General features: G+C 57.8%; 1 long non-coding RNA gene across 6 annotated transcripts in view; it reads right to left on the bottom strand.

The window, feature by feature from the left end:
• Positions 1-13,461, bottom strand: part of LOC127487512 (uncharacterized) — a 223,757-nt gene extending 210,296 nt beyond the window's left edge. For 2 of the 6 annotated variants that reach the window (XR_016230664.1, XR_016230666.1), the window contains exon 1: positions 12,859-13,460. This is a non-coding gene — a long non-coding RNA (uncharacterized LOC127487512). Of the gene's footprint in view, positions 1-3,334; positions 3,490-12,858 lie in introns of those variants that run through there. The other 4 variants (XR_016230668.1, XR_016230665.1, XR_016230667.1 and 1 more) reach the window with 3 other exon arrangements.
• Positions 13,462-14,105: the final 644 nt, after the last annotated feature.

Here is a 14,105-nt window from a genome sequence, read left to right as displayed (position 1 = left end):
AGGAGGAAAAGTAAGAGAAAATGAATGTACCAATTTCCTCCATGTATACAGGAGAGATCGATAAATATGTTTCATTCTTGATGCTGGTATTTAGACGATATATGTTTTCTCTTCTCTAGGAAAATGAGTCACCGTAATTGAATCAATAAGCAATAAACAAAAAGCCGTGTATGAGATGGAAAATGCTGTTAAAGAATTATTTCTCACGCGTCTTTACAGGTTAGACTGCGGACTGCTGTCCACGCTAGATGAGTGTTCCCAGAGAACACAGGGCACGCTTCCCGGCAGAGTGCTTCCCAAGCCAGCGTGCCCCAGCACAGGCCAAGCCAGGGCCGAGCGGGAACCGCAAGCGCAAATGCCAAAGCCACGGCTGGAAGGCCATGCTTTAAGGGCCTGTGACAGGTAAGCATGCACAGTGACACAGAGAAGCAGGATCGAGACCTGGACTCCTGCGGGTGCAGACCAAAGACAGAAACACTGCCGTCACGTCAGCCAGCACTGAGAAGCCACGAAGCTGGGAAGGCGCGCTCCCTCAACACAGCAGAACACGCTCAAACCGCAGAGCCAGCCGCCGAGAGCCAGCGATAACCCGGACATCACAGGAAATGCGAGGCAGCTTACTGTGGCCAGCGTCTCCCAGAGCTGCCACAAAATGAGAAAAGGGACACACACACACACACGTGTAATTATTGGGAAGGAAGGGAAACTCACATTGTTCAGACATGACACGATTCCCTATCTGAGAAACAGAAAACAATCTTTTAAACAAATACACTCATCTTTCGAATGCCATTACTAGGAATCGAAAAGGCAAAAGTTTCCCTCCGCGCCAGCAAGCACAGAGGAAGACCATTCCCTGAAGCAAAGTGAACGCCTGCAAGAGCCTTAGGAGGAGCCTGCTGGGCTCCAGGGACCCGAGCCCCGAGCCCACGGGCATGCGGGACAGCACGCACGCCCCGCCCTCCTCCAGAGGCCTTGTGGGGAAGATGTGCCTCTGACCACACTCACGTCTCAACCGAATTCCAACAGAATGCTTTAAACAAAATGGACTATAAAGGCTGCCTGGAGAAATGGAAAGAACCAGCCCGGAAACTTGGAGAACAGTGCTAGCAGGGTGCACACGTGTCTCCTGGGGACACAAAGCTGCCCTCAATACATGGGTAAGGTGTGTGGCCGGAGCCACCCACAGCATGCCCCGGACAGAGCGGAGGCCCCGAGTGTGCCCACATAGCTTGGCACTCGGTCGGAGGGGCAGCACCAGGACCGCCAGGCACACTGTGGTCCATGTCTCCCCCCAGCAGCCACAGTGCCCTACACCACTGACCTAACTGCTCTTTGCTTTCAGTTGCACCAGCAAAACAGACCCCAGGGGCAACTCCCTCACCGGAAGTAAGACAAAAGTAAATACTGAAAGCCCCTTAAAGAAGGCCTGGCACGGGCCTGGCATGGTGGCATAGCAGGTAAAGCCAGCACCTGTGATGCCGGGTGGTGGGCACCAGTTCAAGTCCCAGTTGCTCCACGACCCATCTAGATCCCTGCTGATGTGCCTGGGAAACCAGTGGAAGACGGCCCAGTCCTTAGGCCACCGTACCCACGTGGGAGACCTGGAAAAAGCTCCAGGCTCCTGGCTCTTTGGTTTGGCCCAGCTCTGCCCATTATAGCCATTTGAGGAGTGAACCAGTAGATTGAAGATTTCTCTCTCTCTCTCTCTCTCTCCCTCTTTATAACTCTACCTCTCAAGTAAATAAATAAAATCTTAAAAAATTAGTTTTGGAGGAATAGAGTCTGCTCGTTACAGCAACAAAATCTGTATGAATATCAAAGGATGCAAGTTTAGTCCAAAAAAAGCTGAGACTAGCAGGGAATGCGGTCTTGTCTTCAGACAGAGCAGAGCTGGGACGCAGGCCGTCGCGCGGCGGCGTGAAGCTGTCCCTCTGAGCGGCTGGCGCACGGCTGGCGCACGGCTGTCACTAGCAGGAAATCCGGGCACTGAAATTCTGACAGCGCGTCCCTGAGAAAGAACGGCCACAAGAAGAAGAAGCGGCACAACGTGAACCCAGCCTCTCCCACGTATCGGCCCGGCCTTGACCGTGGATCTGGTGCTGCTGTGAATTATCCTGCGAGATGCTGACCCCACAATCAAGCAGAGACCCCGGCAATCAGCAGTGCCTGCAGGCTCCCCGGTACCGGGACTGAAAGGCCGCCCGTGTCCTTGGCGAGTAGCGGGAGGTTGTAAAGAGCACAGAACAGCAGCAGCTGTCACAGCCTCGCCCTGAGCGGAGCGGCCACAGAGAGCTCTGCTTCCAGTGCTCGCTGCACACGTCCGCCCCGTCGGCGCCTGCCCCGTTCCCTTCCCCACCTGTGCGGCACTGCTGTGCTTTGCAGTTGAAGACGCAGCACTGGGAAAAGCACAATGCCCCCCCCACACTGCACAGGCGTCATCTGATCCCAGCTGTCCTAAACGACACAGCGTTGCTGCCCCGGGGTACAGAGAAGGGGCCCAGCCGAGGCCTCTGTGCCTGCTCCAGGGCCAGCCGTGAGGGTGCTGCAGAGACAGCTGGGACCCTGAGCCCCAGGCAGGTGGGAAGCAGGCCGTGCACAGACACCCACCTGCTCCACCTGCCTGCTCTGGACCTGTCAGCTCCCCCCACCCCGCCCAGCAGGACTGTCGTGCCCGCTCCTCCTGGGCCCCCTGCCGCGCTGAGGCAGTTTGCATGGACGATGGACGATGGACGGGGTTCATGGGGAGCTGTGGTCAGTGGGCCAGGCACTGTCGCCTTGGGCGAGCAGAGACAAGGTCCCTGCCCTGCGTGGCCTGCAAAGACAAGAGAGGACAGGCGTGTCCCCATGTCAGCAGGAGACTCGTTAATGATGAAAATGACCAAACCCAGCGCTGGGAACTGCTCCAGTCTGTGCTCAGCGCGGCCCTGAGGGCAGCAGCGAAGCACCAGGCCCCAGCTGACACACCCCCCAGTCCCCAAACACCCAGAATCCCAGGCCGGGCACCCCCTTGCCCTGCCTCCCTGGGCCACGAGCATCAGGCACTCACGGGGGTAGCAGCGGCACAGACACCGCGTGGGAGCTCACGGCCAGCTGCCACTCTGGGAGACAGATGCTGGAGCCCCGCCACTCACAGGGAGACTTGGGCTGACCTCTGCCACTACGCCCGTCGCCCCCGCGTCACGCACACACGCACATAAAACACACATTCTGCACAGTGACTTTGTTCGGTTTTCTCAACAGAATGCACGTTGTTTCTTAGCCTTTGTAATTCCATCTCCTGCGAGGAAAACCATCCCTCTGCAGAATTGGTTTTTGATTTGCTGGTGTTTACCTGACAGGAAGCCTCTCCCAAGAGAAATCGCCACGTTCCAAGGTGCAGCTGTTCGTCCTCCTGAATGCCAAGCTGTCTGCTTCCTTCGCATCCCACGGAGACCGTGCAGATCCCAGGCATTGCCGCAGCCCTGCGATTGTTCCCTGGGCGGCCTCAGGCGGAACGGGGACGAGGACCCGAAGGTGGAGCTGGCGGGGCAGGCGGGGGAGGCACTCGGGCTGCCTGGCGCACACCACTCCCCCACCAGGACCCGCAGTCACACGGGGTAGCCATAGTCTGTCCCTCTGCCGCCAGAACGCACCAGGGCCATCCACCCACTTGCCGTGGCTGCAATCCCTGGCCCTAAGGAAGTGGTCGGAGGAGCTGAGATCACCAAGCTGGGCTCGGGCCCTGGGACGTGCTGAGCCCCCACTACCTTCATCCAAATCCACACAGAGGCAGCAGCCCGAGGCCAGCCCAGGCCAGGGCACACAGGGCCCAGTGACCACTGGAGACCACAGGGGACGCTGTCCAGAGCCAACCTAACACCTGCCTGCCCTCTGGGTCCATCCTCCCTGCACTTTGCCTGGGCAGGGCGACTGTGTTCTCAGATACAGCCTGTGACCAAAAGAACGACTTCTGTCCTTCATGAATCATTTGTTCTGGATATTATAAAGGGGTTTAATGCACACGAATTGGGTTCTTTTTGTTTTGTTTTATGTATTTATGTTGAAAGAGTGATAAAGAGAGGGAGACAGAGAAAGTGAGATCTTCCATTCACTGGTTCACTCCCCAGATGGCTGCAACGGCCGAAGCCAAGAACCAGGAGCTTCATCCAGGTCTCCCATGTGCAGGGGCACAAACACTTGTGCCATCCTCTGCTGCTTTTCCAGGCCATTAACAGGGCACTGGATCAGAAGTGGAACAGCTGGGACTCGAACTGATGCCTAGATGGGATTATGGCTTTGCAGGTGGTGGCTTTATCTGCTAGCCCTCAATACCAGCCCCCAAACAAATAGGCTTTAATAAGTGCTAAGATAATATGAAGTGAGAGCCGGCGCCGTGGCTCAAAAGGCTAATCCTCTGCTTTGCAGCGCCGGCACACCAGGTTCTAGTCCTGGTGGGGGCGCCGGATTCTGTCCCGGTTGCTCCTCCTCCAGGCCAGCTCTCTGCTGTGGCCCGGGAGTGCAGTGGAGGATGGCCCAAGTGCTTGGGCCCTGCACCCCATGGGAGACCAGGAGAAGCACCTGGCTCCTGGCTTCAGATCAGCGCGTTGCGCCGGCCGCAGCACACCGGCTGCGGCGGCCGTTGGAGGGTGAACCAATGGCAAAGGAAGACCTTTCTCTCTCTCTCTCTCACTGTCCACTCTGCCTGTAAAAATAATAAATAAATAAAGATAATATGAAGTGAGAACTCACTGCACACACCACCCAGGAGGCCCTACACACGAGGGGAAGACTTGAGAGGTACAGGGAGATACACAAGTGGGCAACACCCATCATGCCTTGTGGTGAGAAGCATATGCGTGAGCAGCCTCTTCCTTAACCCAGTGTGCAGTGGTGCCGACTACTTGCACACACACCCTGTGGTCTCTGGAGCCTGTGTATGACACGTGTTTACTTCAATGATGGGGGCTCTACCCTTCTCACCAAGTGGCTCTGACCACCCTCCCACCTCGCTTCTACCCTCAGAGACACGAACAGGACGGCAGGCCACAGAGCTGGGACACAGCGCATCCCCGTGGCTAGGACATCAGCGTGTGCTGATTTGTCACAGCGGTGACGGGACAGGCACACAGCTCTGCGTCTCTCCCAGCGCAGGTCTGGAGTCTTCAGGCAGGAACCAGGCAGGGAGAGGGCTGGGTATGTCCCAAGGGCTCCACACATCAGCTGAAAACAACACCTGCCCCCTACCCTCTGCCACCTCTGTTCCCCCACAAGCCCCTGCTCCCACTGGACTCACAGAGGGCACGAGGAAGGGGTGGGGTGAGGATGACCTTGGGGTCATTGTTCTACCACCGCAAGGACCACCTTAGACCGGGCAGCCACTCAGCTCTCCCTCGGGCTGTGTGGGTTAAGGGAGAGGGAGGCCACGGGATGGACGGCAAAGCCACACCTGCAGAGGGACAGCAGGGGCCACGTCCCCTAGCGAGGACCGGGCCGTCTGGTCTGGGGCTGGGAGAAAGGCCAGAGCGCCCGGCACAGGGAGCACAGGAGAGCCCGGAGCCCAGGCAGCCGGCTTGTGGACAGTTAAAGGTTTGAGCACAGGAACGAGGGGATGCGGTTTGTGTTGTGAAAGATCACTTGGTTCTCTGACATTTGGAGTGATATTTGAGCTGTGTCTTGAAAGCAGAAGGAGGATTTAGGCCGATGAAGAAGGGGGGACGCGTCTCAGGGGCTCGGAGCCGGACACAGGGCTGGCGGGGGCGGCGGGCAGGGAGGCCGTGGGGGTGGGGCTGAGGCTGTCCTGCACGGCTCCCCGGGGCGATCGATCGCACCGCAGCTCCGAGCTGGCAGCCTCCTTACATCATCATTAGATGCCATTAAAGAATCAATAATTGGAATAAAGGGGAATCTTCGCGAAAGGTCAGCTGGGCGCTAGGGGGACGCGCGCTGCAGGAGGAGCCGGCTCGGGGCTCAGAGCCCCCGGCTCTTCACAGACTCTGCCCACCCAGAGAATTAAGTGGGAAATTAATTAACTCAGGATCGCCAGGAGAACACAGCCCACTCCTTGCCTGCAGCCTGCTCTGGTTCCTTCCTCACCGCCAGCGTGCAGGCAGTTGCGCCTCGAAGTCACAGACTCCTGAGGGCTGCGGTGCCCGCGCCCGGGGCAGGGACGGGGCGCCTGGCGGGCAGGGGGCCCGGCCGAACACCTTCCACTCATCCCGCGGTCCCTGCAGGAGGCAGCCGCCGTGCGCAGGCTGACCTGGTCCTGAGCCCTGGGTTCTGCCTTTCAGAGTCGCTGGGGCGGGCCCCCATCCACCTTGGGTGGCAGTCAGGAAATGAGCCCCGGGCAGAGCCATGTGTCGCCAGGACCGGTTAAAACGGCAAAAATGGAAAATGGGAAACGGTACAGTAAAAACAGGACTCTACCACTTTAAATCCATCCCCCTTCACAGCAGCAGGACAAAGCCCACACAGCACCACGCCCACCGTACGTGCTGTGCTGCACACCACACGCTGACAGCACACGCTGACTACACGCTGACTACACACCAGTGCTGCACTGCTTACTACACACTAACTGCACACCACACGCTGACACACCAATACTGCACTGCATACTACACACTACCTGCACACCACACGCTGACTACACGCTGACTACATGCCAGTGCTGCACTGCATACCACACACTAACTGTACACCACATGCTGACTACACGCCAGTGCTGCACTGCTTACTACACACTACCTGCACACCACACGCTGACTACACGCTGACTACATGCTGACTACATGCCAGTGCTGCACTGCATACCACACACTACCTGCACACCACACGCTGACTACACGCTGACTACACGCCAGTGCTGCACTGCATACCACACACTACCTGCACACCACACGCTGACAGCACACCACATGCTGACACACCAGTACTGCACTGCATACTACACACTACCTGCACACCACATGCTGACTACACATCACAAACTGCACACCACATGCTGACACCACATGCTGACTACACGCCAATGCTGCACTGCACACCACACACTAACTGCACACCACACACTAACTGCACACCACACGCTGACAGCACACCACATGCTGACACACCAGTACTGCACTGCATACTACACACTACCTGCACACCACACGCTGACTACACATTACAAACTGCAACCACACACTAACTGCACACTACATGCTGATTACACATCACAAACTGCACACCACACGCTGACTACACACCAGTGCTGCACTGCATACAACTCACTAACTGTATATCACTCGCTACTGCACACCACATGCTGACTGCACCCCACACACTAACTGCACACCACACACTGACTATGCACCCATGCTGCACTGCATACTACAAACTGCACACCACATGTTGACAGCACACCACATGCTGACTGCACACCACACACTAACTGCATATCACATGCTACTGCACACCGCATGCTGACTACATCACTACCTGCACAGCACATGCTGACTGAACATGCACACTGGGCTGCACACCACACACTAACTACGCATCACACACTAACTGCACACCACATGCTGACTACATATCACAAACTGCATACCACACACTGATAGCACACCACATGCTGGCCCTACACAAATGCTGCACTGCATACCACACACTAACTGCACACCACACACTAACTGCATATCACACACTACTGCACACCATACACTAACTACACAACACAACCTACACACCACACGCTGACTGCACACCACATGCTGACTGCACACCACATGCTAACTGCACATCACACTGACTGCACACACTGGGCTGCACAACACACGCTACTGCGTGCCACATGCTGACTGCATACCACATGGTGACTGCACACCACACGCTGACTGCACACACACACTAACTGCACACCACACACTGACTACACATACGCTGGGCTGCACACCACACGCTGACTACACACACACAGAGCTGCACACCACACGCTGACTACACACACACACAGAGCTGCACAGCACACGCTGACTGGATATCACACACCACTGTGCACGGCCTCCTGCACAGCCCCCTCAGCGCAGAGGTGTTACCGTCGCCCCGTGATAACCAGCTTAGCAGGCGTGGAAACCCTCCACTGTGTCGACATATTCGCAGAGCTTCCTAAACCCGGAGTTGAAAGAGCGGGCCGGTGCACAACACCGTCTCAGGAAGCCATGCACCTGCCCCGCAGAGGACCCGCCCGGGGTGCCAGCGCCATGTTTATCTTTCTCATTGAACAGGGGATGCGGGAGGACACGGGAGGAGCCCACTCGGCACAGGCGTATTTAACCCTCCTTTCCTTTATACAGCACCAGACACATGTTCTGTCCTCCCCGGGTCAGAACCGGGCAGACCCTCTCTCCCAGGTCAGAACCGGGCAGATCTTCTCTCCCGGGTCAGAACCGGCTCGCTCTGCCCTGGGCTGTGAAAAGCCTGTCCCAGGCAGATGCATGGATTCAGTGTCAACCTCTGACCCCTCCACACCTCACGCCCTACGCGGTCCCAGCTGCCCAGAGGTGGGGATGACAACCTGCTGCAGCAAGAGGCCCAAGGACCCGTGAGGGGGCTGGGCAGGGCGGGGGCTCTGAGGGCCTGGCCAGCAACCAGGGGACGCATGTGTCCGGCTGTGTCTGTCAGGACAGACAGGGGAGGTAAAGACTGAATGAGCAAGCACCAGCATAGCAGGCCCCGCAGTGCCGCACAGCGGTGCCACACCTGCACCCTGCACACACCTGCACCCACGGGACCATGCAGTCCGGCCGGTGGCAGAGCGCTGGCCACGCCCTGCAGACCCTGCAGAGACCCAGAACTCACACAGCTGCTCCCAGCTGCAGTCCCGAACACCGGCAGCTGCAGTGCCCATTTCAGTGTTTGCCCTCCACGCCCGGGATGACGCCCGGGTCTGGCTCCTCAGCGCCTTGTTGGCGGGCCTGGCATGAGGCAGCCACGGTGGAGGACAGTGTGGCAGCTCCTCGCAAGGCCAAGCCCAGCGTGCAGTCACGGTCACCGCCCCACTCCCAGGAGTCTGAAAGCAGAGGCCTGCGCAGGCAGCCACTCTGACGCTTTCTGCGCGGTGAGGAAGCCGCAGGCTGGAGCTGGTGAAGGTCATCGCTGGTTCCACCCTGGGTCTGGAGGTGCCAGGCCTGGGGCGAGGAGCCACGCGTGGAGGCGCCCCTTCCTGGGTGGAGTCCCGAGGCCACTTGGGGTGAGAAGCAGTGAGAGCCACAGGGCCTCATGTCAGACCCACTTCAGGAAGACCCGTGAGCCCACCACTGGAGGGACCCAGTCCCGGGGGCAAGTACCAGCCACCTCGTCACATTTCCCGGTGCAGACGCCGTCCAAGGCACAGGGGCTGTTCCACATCCCCCTTCACAGGAGCACCGCCCTCAGAGGCCACCGGTATTCCCAGTGGCTGATGGCTGAACCCAACGTGGCATACACAGGGGAGCCTGAAAGCTCACAGGAAACAAATAAAAGGCGTTATCTAGTGCAAAACATGTTGACATCCGTGCGGCTTTTCACAGCGGCATTTTCCATGAACACTGTGAAGACCTCTTGGATGCATGGACTTCAGATTTTTTTGCACCAAAATAAACTTCATTTCATTTCTCCATGGACTTCTTGAAGCACTCCTTTATATACAGTGGAACATTATTCAGACCCAAAAAGCAAACAGGGATTGTGGGCGGCGTGGATGACCCCAGGGACACGGCCCTGAGTGGAACCAGGCAGTCACAGAAAGACACTGAAGCTGCCCCTCAGGGCCCCGGGGGTCCCCACCTCTGCAGAGGCAGGCGGCAGAGGACAGAGGGGCTGAGGGAAGGGGGCAGCCGGTGCCAACAGCGCCAGAGTCCTGGACACGGATGGCGCCGGGCTGCTCAGCCGTGGGATGGTCCTTAATGCCCTGCACCGTGCACTTGGCAAGGCCACACGGTGAGTTTTACATTTACGTTATGTCTCTGTTACAACAAAAACTGCACAGGAAAAAGCAGAGGGGTGGTCTGGCTGCTGCAAACCTGTGCCCTCCAAGCCCTGGGTCTGCGGCACCGAGGAGAAGGCGAGGACTGGGGTCAGGTATGGGACCACCACTCGCTGCCTGAGCCTGTCGCCTCCAGCACAAGGTGGGTGAGACTCTCCACTGACCCGCAGGCCCTGCAGGAGTGCCAGGTGACGTCACACGTGGGAAACCACTTGATGCCACGTGGCACAGTGCCCCAAGTGGCCCCATGGGCAGGAAGGCACGTGGCCAGGCCTGCCAGCCCCTCTGCCGCGGGGAGCCACTGGGGTGCAGTTGGTGGAGGAGGTGCCTGCTGGGGGCAAGGCTGCTTTTCTTCGGTCACACCCGACGGAAAGACACAGCTGCAGCAGGCTGTGGAGGGCAGCGCCCTCGCGAAACTGCATTTTGCTTAAATTCACTTTATTTTTCACGTATTTGAAAGGCAGAGACACGAGGGATCTTCCACCCACTGGTTCACTCCCCATAAGCCTGCAACCTATGGCTGGTCCCTCGGGCAGGAGCCCTGCCCACGCGTGAGGCCGGGACCTACGTGCTTGAGCCATCACCGGCTGCCTCCCAGGGTGCATGTTAGCAGGAAGCTGGAACTGCACGTGGAGCTGGGACTTGAATCCAGGCCCTCCGGTGCGGGAGGCAGGCGTCCCAGGGGGCAGCACACCTGCCACGCCAAACGCCCAAGCCCACTGGAACTTTGCAAAAGAGAACTCAGGGCGACAGGAACCAGGGCCGGCAAGCCCTGAGAAGGTGCTGCATGTGCCCACCAGCAGGGGGCGCCGACCAGGCCTCAGGGAGGCCTCCTTACCTGCCTAGGAAAGGAAAACCCAGGAGGAGTGCTTGGGGCCAGCGCTGTGGCCAGCAGGTTAACACCCTGGCCTGAAGCACCGGCATCCCATGTGGGTGCTGGCTCAGGTCCCAGCTGCTCCACTTCCGACCCAGCTCCCTGCCCATGGCCTGGGAAAAGCAGTGGAAGATGGCCCACGTGTCTGGGCCCCTGCCCTGACGTGGGAGGCCTGGAAGAATCTCCTGGATCTTGACTTCGGCCTGACACAGCCCTTGCTGCTGCAGCAATTTGGACAGTGGGGATGGAAGATCTGTGTGTGTGTGTGTGTGTGTGTGTGTGTGTGTAAAACTCTGACATTCTAAATAAATAAATAAATAAATCGTTTTTTTAAAAAAAAAAGCCACATACTCGCCGGATTCTGTCCCGGTTGCCCCTTTTCCAGGCCAGCTCTCTGCTGTGGCCCGGGAGTGCAGTGGAGGATGGCCCAAGTGCTTGGGCCCTGCACCCGCGTGGGAGACCAGGAGGAAGCGCCTGGATCCTGGTTTTGGATCGGTGCAGCGCCGGCAGTGGCGGCCATTTGGGGAGTGAACCAACGGAAGGAAGACCTCTCTCTCTTTCTCTCTCTCACTGTCTGTAACTCTACCTGTCAAATAAAAAAAAAATTTTTAAAGCCACATACTGATCCATGCTACATCACGAATGAGTCCTGGAGACATAATTCAAAGTGAAAAGAAGCCACAGAAGAAGGTGACTTGGATGATAAAGTTACATATAGTGTGGAAAAAAAGTCACTTACAGAGACAAAAGGTAGACTGAGAGTCGCCTGTGCTAGAGGTCAGAATGGGGCGAGATGTTTAAAATCCGAGGCCAGGCACTAACCCTGCACAGCGTGCAGCTCCACAAACCACTAGCATTCGTTCACACATACCTTAAAACAGGTGCACCCAACAGCATGAGAGGGTCGTTACCGGAACTGCACGTTGACAGAGCAAAGCCAGATAATGCAGTCGGCTTCATTTCCTGAACCCCACCCAGCTGTGTGTAGGAGTGGCTCCCTCACATCCCAGGAAGACAAGAGCACATGAGAGGAGGGCCTGGACCTCCACCTTCCAGCCGTCCCCCGGCTTGCACCGGGACTCCCCAGCATACACACATAAGCTCATATCTGACTTCCTACCTAACACACCTTCCAGCCGTCCCCCTGCTTGCACAGGGACTCCCCGTGTGTCCCCAGCACACACACACCAAGCTACAGCTGAACTCGCTGCTCTGTTCTCCCTTTCTGAGGGAGACGGGCACAACCGCACCACGTTCTGAGAACCGGCACTGGAACAGCACATCAAAACCTGGCTCTGCGTCTTCCCTAACCCCTCAGAGACACGGAGCGCGACCCCCACGCCCCACCCAACGGTGCCAGCTGGCCTTGGCCCCGAGACATCCGTCCTGGCCACACTGGGGCAGGGGGGAGGGCCACGTCCCCACTTGGGAAGCGTCGCGGGGAGCAGCCTTTCCCTCGCGTGTGCAGCACGCCTGGGCGCCCTCATCCAGGACAGTCGGCCTGCAGGCGGGGAGCAGAGTGGGGAGCCAGGCGGGGAGCAGAGTGGGGAGCCATGGACCACACAGGGCCCGGAGACTCCCGGGGGCGAGCACGCAGCTCCGCACACCTCCCAGCTTCACACACAGTCTTCTCCACCGGCAGTTCTCCTTAGTGGCTGTCACACAGAATGCATCTTTTGTGACAGAAAGGAAAACACTCTGGCCAAAGTCACATGGTGCTGAGACGCGGAGGCTGGAGAGGGCCTGGTTCCCCGCTCCCTGAGGGCCCGGGGTGGGCAGCGGCAGGTGAGTCGCTTCCCTCTTCATCCTGCACAGACGTCCTCCCACAAGGTCAGTGCTAGGAGGACTTGGCGTGGGGCCACCCGTCCGGCGTGCCTGCCAGCTGCGAGGAGGAGCAGAAAGGCAGTGTATCTGCGGTTTGTCCCGTTTCAGGCGCAGTAATAAGGATTTCACACGCCTGCGGTGACTTCACTCACTGTGGTGCTATCATACCCACCTTACAGATGAAGAGGTAGAGGCCTACTTCTGCAAAGTGCAATGAAACACCTTCAAGCCCACACTCTGGCCCTCCTTTGCCAAGGGCATTCAGGAGGCGCCAATATCCGCGATCCATGCCTCACGAAAAGGCCGCACCAGCGGATTCCAGAGGAAGAAATTTCAGAGGGAGCCGTAACCGCAGCAGCAGCACTCGGCCAGGCAGGTGTGGACACTTCCAGGATGCCTGATGGACTTCACTTCACCGGGGGGAAGGAAAAAACACTAACAAATCCCAAGAAACTCCAGAAACCCAGTCCAGAACTTCCTAACTGTCGCTCCCTCTCTTCGCGGAGGAACGACACAGGACCCTGCGCTGTTCTTTGGTCTGCTCGGCCCTCCCCGGGTTTGCTGCTGGTTCTTCCCGGGTTGGCTACCGTCCCTTCCACCTCCGTGGAAGGGCGGTTCCCCCTGCCACCTTCCCCACTTCCGCAGGGGAGTGGCACACCGCCGGCCAGCTCTCTCGGGGGCTGCTCAGATGTTCCTCAGGTGTTCCTGGTGCATGTTGTCTCTCTCCTCCTTTATAGTCCTCTTCCGCCAATCCCAACTCGGTTGCCCACACGCCGAGTACACTGCTCTCCTCCAATCAGGGGCAGGATCAACTCCTGCAGGTCATCACTCAAGTTGGCGAGAGGCAGCTGCGTAGAAGTTGTTACTCCCTTCTCAGCGCCATATTGTGGGAGAGCAGATGCATAGAATAAGTCTTAATTCCAGTAACAGTCTAGTCCGAGTTGCTCCCCACACTAACTACTTCAAGTTACCATTGCAACAGCTTGGAGCTTTTGGTTCAGCTTTTATTTAAAAAAAAAAAAAAAAAGAGGATTTATTTATTTTACTTGAAAGTCACAGTTACACAGAGAGAGGGGAGGCAAAGAGAGAGAGGTCTTCCATCCTCTGGTTCCCTCCACAGATGGCCACAACAGCCGGAGCTGCACCGATCCGAAGCGGAGCACCCAGGTCTCGAACCAGTGCCCAAATGGGATGCCAGCACCGCAGGTGGCGGCTTTACCTGCTACGCCACAGCAGCAGCCCCATGGTTCAGCTTTACATTCAGAACTGTACCTTGGGGACAGCACCCTGGTGCAGTAGGTTAATCCTCTGCCTGCGGTGCCAGCATCCCCTATGGGTGCCGGTGCTAGTTCCGCTGCTCCTCTTCCACTCCAGCTCTCTGCTATGGCCTGGGAAAGCAGGAGAAGATGGCCCAAGTCC

This window comes from Oryctolagus cuniculus, chromosome 2 (genome assembly GCF_051225735.1).
Source record: "Oryctolagus cuniculus isolate XC-2025 breed Fujian yellow rabbit chromosome 2, ASM5122573v1, whole genome shotgun sequence".
In the NCBI taxonomy this organism is placed as follows: Eukaryota; Metazoa; Chordata; class Mammalia; order Lagomorpha; family Leporidae; genus Oryctolagus; species Oryctolagus cuniculus.
Note: the sequence above shows the minus strand (reverse complement) of the source record. Positions and strands in the feature narration are given on the sequence as shown.